Source organism: Epinephelus moara, chromosome 17 (assembly GCF_006386435.1).
Source record: "Epinephelus moara isolate mb chromosome 17, YSFRI_EMoa_1.0, whole genome shotgun sequence".
Lineage (NCBI taxonomy): Eukaryota > Metazoa > Chordata > Actinopteri > Perciformes > Serranidae > Epinephelus > Epinephelus moara.
The window spans coordinates 30,983,013-30,992,471 of NC_065522.1; the positions used below are offsets into that span (position 1 = coordinate 30,983,013).

At 38.3% G+C, this 9,459-nt stretch overlaps 1 protein-coding gene across 1 annotated transcript in view; it reads right to left on the bottom strand.

Moving 5' to 3' along the window:
- Positions 1 to 4,638, bottom strand: part of LOC126404279 (FHF complex subunit HOOK interacting protein 1A-like) — a 25,267-nt gene extending 20,629 nt beyond the window's left edge. Inside the window, exon 1 of the mRNA XM_050067406.1 lies at positions 4,485 to 4,638. The gene's annotated coding sequence lies outside the window, so the exon portion shown is untranslated. The remainder of the gene's footprint in view (positions 1 to 4,484) is intronic.
- Between the last annotated feature and the right edge of the window lie 4,821 nt (positions 4,639 to 9,459).

Consider the following 9,459-nt stretch of genomic DNA (forward strand, 5'->3'; position numbering starts at 1 on the left):
GACTGACCAGCCGCGGCTTCCCTCCCACGTCACTGTTTACGTCACACACTGAGCTACACGTTTTGTTACTTGCTCACGCCCCCCATTGCCCCGAAAAAGGCGCATTCTGTATAAACAAAAGTAGGCAGGCGGCATTTTGCTGCACTCCCCGATTTTGTTTTTATACTGCCAATGCTGCAAAAAAGACTGATTGGGCTTTCCTGCAAATTTGCACAATTCCTGTTTAAAAAGGGCTATAGTTACAGTTTACTAATAAAACTCTCCACAGTATGAACAGTGGTTACATGAGCCTCAAAACCAGACACAGCTCAGCCCTGAGCAGAGTGACCGTCCTCTACTGACCAATCAGACTGCAGTGTTCACAGCTCCACCTTTTAGTACCAGATCTGTGTGCTAGGTACCCCAACAGAGGGGGGACCAAACATGGGAACGGTACAGAACGGTTCCATTGGTACCATCCACAACTTTTCACAGTGGAAAGAGAAAAAAAGCGCACTTCACTGAACTGCTTGGTGGAAATGGAAACGGTCCTCGGGCTGTGCTAGCTTGCTAATTCTGGTCTCATTTGTGGTCTAATTAACAGTGAATCCATCAAATCCAGTGTCTCATGTCATAATGTCAGTTTCCCCCGGTAGAAAGACAAACGTGTGTGTGTGAAAGAGAGAAAAGAGAAGTAATCTGAGATGAGACGGTGATGTTTAATCCCAAACCACCACTGTGTGAGTGTGTGTCTGTCCTTTAAACTCAGACAGTCACATGCCATCACACACACAAGCTAAGGATTAAATACACACACACACACACACACACACACACAGTGACCCGAGGTGTTCAGATTCAGATTTTCTGACCTGCTTTTTTTTAATTCACTTCACGTTTTCATGCACTAAGCTGATCGAGCTTTAAATTAATTACGATAATGAAACACGTCTTTGTTCACCTCAGCAATCTGATCACATGATCAAACCTGCGACCTTTCACTCACAGGACAGTCTGTGTATTCTGCCACTCGAGGATCTGCTGCATTCTCACAGATTCCCCGAGTTGTGAGACAAACAAATTTGTCTCTAGAGAACAAATATAAACATGTTCTCACACACACGTGTTAATCTCCTTCATCGACAGCAGCTGTTGCATTCAAGGTCGTCACTGTGAGCCACCACAGCTGTTTGTTTCTCACCGAAAACTCTACGTTTACAGTTTCTAAAAGGGTGCATGTCTTCTTACCAAAGGGGATTTGTCAGTGCATTTGAAACCTTTTTTTAATTGATTAATTTTTCAGTTAATCAATAAATTCTTATAGTTAAAGTTACTTTATTGTCAACCATGTTAGAAAAGTGGGCAAATTCAGTAGTTTATAAACTGGACCCGGTCTTGCCTTTAATGTACCACTGGAGGTCATAACAGCGCCAAAACGATGTCTGTATAAACAGCACAGTCTGCAGTGTGGGATCATAGGAGGGAGGGGTGTGACGCACCCACGTGACCCACCACATGAGATTTAAACAGCAGCTGTTAGCAATTAGCGGCTAACTCAAAGAAGAAGAACAGCGGCTGTAAATGTCCGCAAACTGGTAAAACGGTGAGCTCCTTCTCCTCCAAGCAGAAGATGAGATCAGCCGCCGTATAACCGGGACAGTAAATGATTGTTATTGCCATGTTATGCCATTGTTACTGTTTAGAAAGCCCTGCTGGTGCATATGTTGTATGTCACACTAGAAGCCAACGTGGTGAGGTGTATAATTACACACTTGAGTCGCATGATGCTGCCATCATTTGGTTCTGTGTAAAAATGCAAAGGAAGCATAAAGAAAAGACTTCTTAGCGGCCCTATAATGCGATCTCTGTGCAATGGGAACAAGAAGTTTTGAAACTGGCCGAGTATTGAACGAGGCAGCAGCGTTAACCACTCAGGGGCAATATGCGCTGTCAATGTACGTCCACTAAAAGTGTTTGTTTTGTCACTGACACGCTCAGATTGTTATTTTCAGTGTCTGACAACATTGTGGAAAGGATCCCGACAGAAAAAGACCTTTTCTTTCACCAAAAACAGCCCCAAAATCTAAATAAACAGTAATTTTATCACAGTAAAACAAACTTCATATAAAGTATGAAACAAAATAAAACTCATAAAAATACGTCTTGGTCTTTCCACTGTTCCAACAATCACCAACTCTGGAGTGGTTGAAATTAACCCTTAATTCATCCAGTTAGATGTGAAAATATGCTGCCTCTATACACACTATAATTACTATTTATTTAAATTGGTCAGGGCTGTTTCTAGTTAAACAAAAATGATCTTACTCTTTGACAAACAGGTCTATCTCTGTAGGGATCATTTCCATAATGCTGTCAGACACTCATAATAACAATCTGAGCCTGTCAGTGGCAAAAACAAACACTTTTAGTGGACGTACATTCAGTGTGAACATGCCCCGAGTGGTTACACTGCAGCCCTCTCACTCAACACTGAACCAGTCCTCCAGGAGTGTGGACTGGTAACTGGAGAGGAACCAGGTTGCCTCCTGGGCACCTACAAGGAGTCCCTGAGCAAAAAATTACTGGGGATGCAGCGATCCGGATTGCGTATCAAAAATATGCTGCGATCCAGCCAAAAAACGTGGATCGGATCGGATCACGCTGCAGGGGAAAAGTGTGATACTAGCACTCCATTCCACAAATCTGCTCCAGCTTTTCCATCCAGCACTTCATTGTAACACACGGGAGGGGGAGGTCATGTGATAACAACAACCGGGTGAAAAACAGCGTGGATAGTTTAAAATTTAAATATCTAATAAATGGCTCAAGTTTTGTCATAATAATCTACTGTTGTGGACTATTCATCTCGGGAGAAGTATGTTATTCTCATTTTGAGTAATAGCACTTGATCAAGCCTTTTCTATTATTCCACATTACACAATAAGTACTAAAAAAAGTGAAACTATTGGTCCGAACAGAGAGATAGAAATATGTGCTGGTATCGGATCGGTAACGGTATCGGATCGGTACTAGGGCTGTGGTATCGGTATCGGATCGAAAGTGAAAAAGTTGGATCGCAGCATCCCTAAAAATTACCCCCTCGCTCTGACACTACTCCATTTAATGCATGTACATATCTCCGAAGTCGTCGAAATCCGATGCTTGGGCAATGACTTGCGGTGTCAGAAACCAACGAAAAAAGGCGTCCTTTAATGACGGCATGGTTGCTGTTGTAGTTTAACAGCGTCTGGCGGCGTCAGGGGGAAACGCGGTGGGACAAGAACCAAAGTTAAGGTGACGAAAGTCTGACGGGGGCGGATGGGACTTTCACCTGAGAGAGTGGTGTTTGTGTCCCGTTAGATTCTAAAGCCAAACCCTGTTGTTTTTTCCTAAACCTAACCACGTGTTTTTGTTGTTGAAGGAAAAATAACGTCAATTCGTGGTGTTGTACCGACGTAGTGCTTTTATTTTGAAAGAGACTGTATGTAAATGTTAAATTTCCTTTGAAAACAGAAGTGTACTTTGAAAGAAGACAATGCATGTAACAGGCTGAAGTTGACACGGTATCCCAGAATGTCAACAACCAACACACCCAGGGTACCTTGCATGTCGTATGTGACGTCGTCGGAGTGAGAATGTGTTGCATGTGGGTGTGTTTCAGGCCTGTGTGTATATGACGAGAAAAAAATTGTATTTCCACTCAGTGAATAATAAAGTACATCTTCATCTTCTAAAAAGTACAATGTTTAAGGTTCATAACATGAAAGGTCAAGTCCAAATACCTTAAATATAAAGTACAGTACTTGAGTAAATGTACTAAGTTACATTTGGCCACTGTTAATAGGAACACTTCTGGTGCAAGAGAGGATCAAATTCACATTGCGAAGAACAGCCGACCCTGAACGCACCACCTCAGAGAGTGTGTGCAGGTTCACTGAGGGTCACCGAGCTGTGAGTGTGTGAGCACAGGCATGCTGCACCTTCTTAATACTTCTTACATCACACACACCTCACTGGTGTAGCAGCGTTACTCAGCAAAACACACACACACCTGAAAAGTCAATAGAACCGAGTAGAAGAGGACACATCACATCACAGCAGCACAACAGATATTATATCAGACAGATGCTTATTCACTGGTATTCTACTTTGTTCTATTGTGTGTATGTTTATAATTCAGTCTTAAAGTTTATCACGTGTGTCTAATGTGCTCTGCTGAATTCACATTATGTAAATTGTTTTTGCTGTCCTTTATTTAATTTCTTATTTTATTGGTTTTAATAAATCCACCTTTAACCTGATTTATTTTTTCTCTTTATCATGTTTAAGTTACACTGCAATTTGTTCTCTTTAATTCTGATTTTCTACTTAACTCTCAGCTGCCAAACTAATCTCTAAAACACCAGACTATGACTCCACCGCATAAATAAATAATATACCATTATATTAGACGCTATACATTGTTTACTGTGCAGGTTAAACTGCACCTGACAGACGGGTCTTACCTGGAGGAAGGTCAGTTTCTCCAACTTGTTCCACATAAACAAAAGCAAAGTAGATTTAAACTCCGTCAGAGTCCAGAGATCGTTTATAAATCCCGGGTTTAGTTGTTATAAAGCGGCTGGTTTGTGTCGTTCCTGACCGCTGCTCCGTCCCTGAGGCTTTAAGCCGCTCAGCTGTCAATCACTCTGCTGCCGGCCGCTAGGTAACCCTCTGGCCCCGCCCATAGAGACGGGAAGCCACGCCCCCAGATATTTTACTGCTATAAACAGACCGTTAACCCTCTTGTGTGAGTGTTTTAACATTGATTCCCTGGAGACTTCACCGTCACAACATACATGTTACACACATATAATACATAATACCTGCATATATTCAGGTTACTGTGTAAACCTCAAAAGGGAACTCCAGTTCAGTTCAAAAGAAAATGCAAATAAAAAGCCACATATTATAATCTAATAGAATTAAATAGAAACAAAAAGAAGCTGCAAATAGATCCTTCATCAATCATTTAATTCTAATATAAACTGTTACGCAGATTTTTTTGTATCACTATTACCATCTTTCTTTTGCTTAATTGTCATTGTCATGTTAATTTATGTATATTTATATTTTGTTTCTTTTTATATCATGGTTTTCATGTGAATGTTATTATTAATATTTTTCTATTATCATTATTTATTTATTTATTATTTATATTATTACTTAATTTGACAATGTATAACTGATTCATATGTGCACCTCAATTTTCTATTAACAAAACTGTGAAAAAATATATTTTTACATTTCTGAATTTCAATTGAATAAAAATACAATAAAGCTGATAAAAGGGCCATCATTTGTCATTCTAATTCTACATGTATTTATTTATGTTTATTTATATTTTTACTTATTATGATTACTAAAGTTGTTGCTATTGTTGTTATTGTTCTTGTAAAAAAATTTTTTTTGCACTTAATTTTTAATTACTTTATTTGAAATTGAACAACTGATTCATATATGCCCTAAGAATATTAAGTATGATTATTAATGCTGTTATTATTATTGTTATTATTATCATAATTATTATTATTGTTAGTAGTGATGTAATTATTCATTTTATTTTATTTATTTATTGAATTTGACATTGTGAAACTGATTCATGAATCTCCTGAAACTTCAATAATAAAAATGTATTAATTTATTATTAAATGTATCATTATTATTATTATTATTATTATTGTTATAAGTAGTAGTAGTAATAATTTTTATTAATTTAATTTAATTTATTTATTTAATTTCAGACTGTAAAACTGATTAATGAACTTCCTGAAACTTTGCAATCATTAAAAAAGTATTAATTTATTATTAAATGTTTTATTAAATGTATTATTATTAAACTATACAATTATTTGTATTGTTTTATATATGTATATATTATTGCAAATATATCATTATGTTTATATGTATTTAATTTGTCATTGAATCACAGATTCGTGCATGCCCTGAAATTTTTCAATAAATTAAACTGTTGGTTGCATGTATATATGCACTATACATACATACATACATACATACACATACATACATATATATATATATATATATACATATGTACTATACATATACCCCACAAACCTTGTAAATACACGCACACACACACACACACACACAAACACACACACACACACACACACACTGTATCCCCCCTGCTGTGTGATGATTTTAACAAGGCTCCGTTAATCACCCTGGAAACGCAGGTTAACGGCTGGTGTTAGAGGACAGCAGGAGCCTTTAATCTGCTGTCAGAACAATACACACACCGGGTCATCTGGATCCCAGCCAACCTCATCTTCATCATCTTCGTCATCTGGTTCAAAATGTGACCTCATTAGAACCACATCATATAGATTTTTTACTAAGGAAATAAAATATAATTTAATAACTGATTTTGTTTAGATTTTGTCTGTTACAGTCATTCTTGTTTGATTGATTGTGTGTGTAAAGGCCCCGTAAAGCACTTCCTGTTTTCATGAATAAATCTCACACAACTTTCAAGTAATTGGAAATGATTTTTAGAAATGACAGTGCTCTGCACATACTGGTAGGCCTAAGAAACATGATGTTTGTCTTAAAATGTAAACTGCAGCTCAGTATTTCCTTCATATGCGTTAAATATATATTTTTCTGTGTTTCCTGATGCAGTTCCTAGTTTTCCAACACATCCTCAGACACCTGCAGGAAAATAAAAGTGTCTTTAGCTGTATTCCGAGGCCATTTTTCACTGTGTGGACATGAACGGTGTCTTGATTGATATTTTGTTTATTCATAGATTTACGATTATGGTTTCAGTGCAGTATCAGACCTGTTTTCACCAAAGGTCAGTGCTGGCATTTTTTTCATTTCCACCTGCTGCTGTTTGAATACAGGCGTCAGTGCTGCACTCTGGTGGCAACATATTGAAACTGCAACCAATTTAATTATTGAAACTGGTTTTGTTAGATGGTTTTTTGACTCGCAGTGGTGGAAGACGTAGGAAGAGATTCATCTTCTGCAAGTAATGTAAAGTAGCCACAACCACAATATGGAAATAAAAGATTAAAGGCAAAAACTCATTAAAATTGTACTTATTCTGTGGGTATTTGCAGTAAAATGGAACCATGTTTGAAAACAAACTGTGAAACTGTTGATGTATTAATGTGTAGATAATATTTTTGGACAGTGCAGGTTCAGGGAGTGCTTATAACTATGCTGCTGTGTGTTTGAAAGTAAAGGAAAACATTGTATTTCATGAGTTCATTGAATTTTTATCATGCAAAATAACCTATTATGGTGGGAGTAAAAATACTAAAAGTTTGAATGAAAGAACATAAACTGAAAACCCAATTACTTGAACACAAGATTTTTACTTTGAATACTCTAACCCAGCCAGCATTTGTATGTGGGGCCAACGTGGGTAGTCAACGGGTTGACAAATGGGCCCAACATGGGACTGCCCTTGGGTTCCATAGTGACCCCATGCCACATGCCCACATTGTTGGCTTTACCCAAATAGGCCGCACATGGTTATGTTCAGCTACCTGGGTACCAAATGGGTATGGGCCCAAATTGGGCATCTTGTCTGCGGCCCACTTGGGTAAACCCATCCATGTGGGCAATTGATATGGGGCCAAAATGTAACCCATGAACGATCCCATATAGGGCTCATTTTTCAGCCCATTGACTACCCACATGGACCCCATGTACTAATGTTGCCTGGGAAGTCGGTTTTTAGTCTTAAATGCAGGACTTTAATTTGTAAAAGGGAAAAGTTTTCATTGTTGTGCTGCTATTTTTACTTGAGTAAAGTACAACTTCAATTCCAGAAAAGTTTGGATGCTTTGTAAAGCCTCAATTTGGTGCCTGCAACACATTCAAAAAAAGTTGGGACAGGGGCAACAAAACACTGGGAAAGTTGTTGAGTGCTTAAAAAAAAAAACTTTCCACGGGTAAACAGGTTCATCTGTAACAGGTGACAGCTTCCTGATTGGGTAAAAAAGGGCCACCCTCAAAAGGCTCAGTGGTTCACAAGCAAGGATGGCCACTTTGTTGGAAACTGTGTGGGCAAACAGTCCAACAGTTTCAGAACAATGGTTCTCATCGCACAACTGCAGCGAATTTATGGGTTTCACCATCTACAATCTATAACATCATCAGAAGTCTCAGAGTGCCCTGCATTTTTGTCTTCAGCAACTGTGTGTTGAACATGTGACCAGAACAAAAAGGGATTGTTCCTGTTGCCAAAGGTACCTTTGATATGAGAAATAAAACCACAAGAGTTTCACCAGACATAGAGAAAAAGTATTAAATCAGAATTAGCAGAAGGAAATGATACGTTGACTGACAGGTCCATCACTCAACGTCAGTAAATGATATCCCCGTCTTTCCCCGTCTGACTTCAGTCTCAACCTACATTAGAAAATAAACTCAGCAACATACCTTGAAATATGTGTTCAGTCATTAGGGCTAAGAATGTGTTCCTGATTTATTGTACTTCCTAAAAAAATGTGCCACAAGAAAGACAGCTTCATGTTTCGCTCATAACAGTTTTTAATAAATCAGAAGAAGTTAAAAAAACGTGTAAACTGTGTGGTTAACGCAGACGAGCGAAGCACTAGCTGGGAAACATCACATTTATTCACTTTACATGGAGCTACAGTTAATACTGAATTATGTGTTAGTATCTCTTAATAAGTCATCATAAATCATCTTTAGAAGGAGCAGATGTTACCTTCATCTAGCTCGAGCCATGTTAAAGTTAACAATATTTAACGGAGCACAGCGAGCTAATTGCTAGCGTGCTTCGTTGCTTTGAAATGGCTGTCAGAGATGGCAGAGGTATGATCACATAATCCTGTTTGAGCTTTAACAGGTGGTGTGTTCAACGTTTTATTTCCCCATTGCTCTTGGAAAGAAGAATAGAGCAGTGTAAACAAACTGTTACCACTGGAAATTGCTGGTTTTGGTTCAACGCCAGAAGTTGAACCCATAATTCACACAAGGTATCATGGGGGGCTAGGAATAAGGTGGATACGATTGTCTTGTTTGCTTTGAGTTATTATGTTCAATGGTTTTTTAATGATAATAACAACTAGTCCATACCCACTGAGTGCACAGTTGCCCATGTACAGTTTCACATGGTGTGTGTTTGTGATACAGGTCATAGGAAATTGCAGATTAAATAGTCAACTGAACCCATTAAGAAGAGCAATGTATTCAGACAGAGTGTTTGTGAAATTGAAAGTACGTTTGGAGCCACAGCGATCGGTCACATTTTAGCCATTTTGAAGCATTTTTCTGTTGTTATAGCGCCACCCAGTTGCCAATTAGAGTTAAATTTCTCCAGTCACCTTGAGGCGTCCTGTTCTACATATCTACCAAGTTTAGTAAAAATCCATATGGCGGTTAGGCCTAGATAAGAAATGAGCTCTCTAGCGCCCCCATTTTGTTTGATGGGGTCAA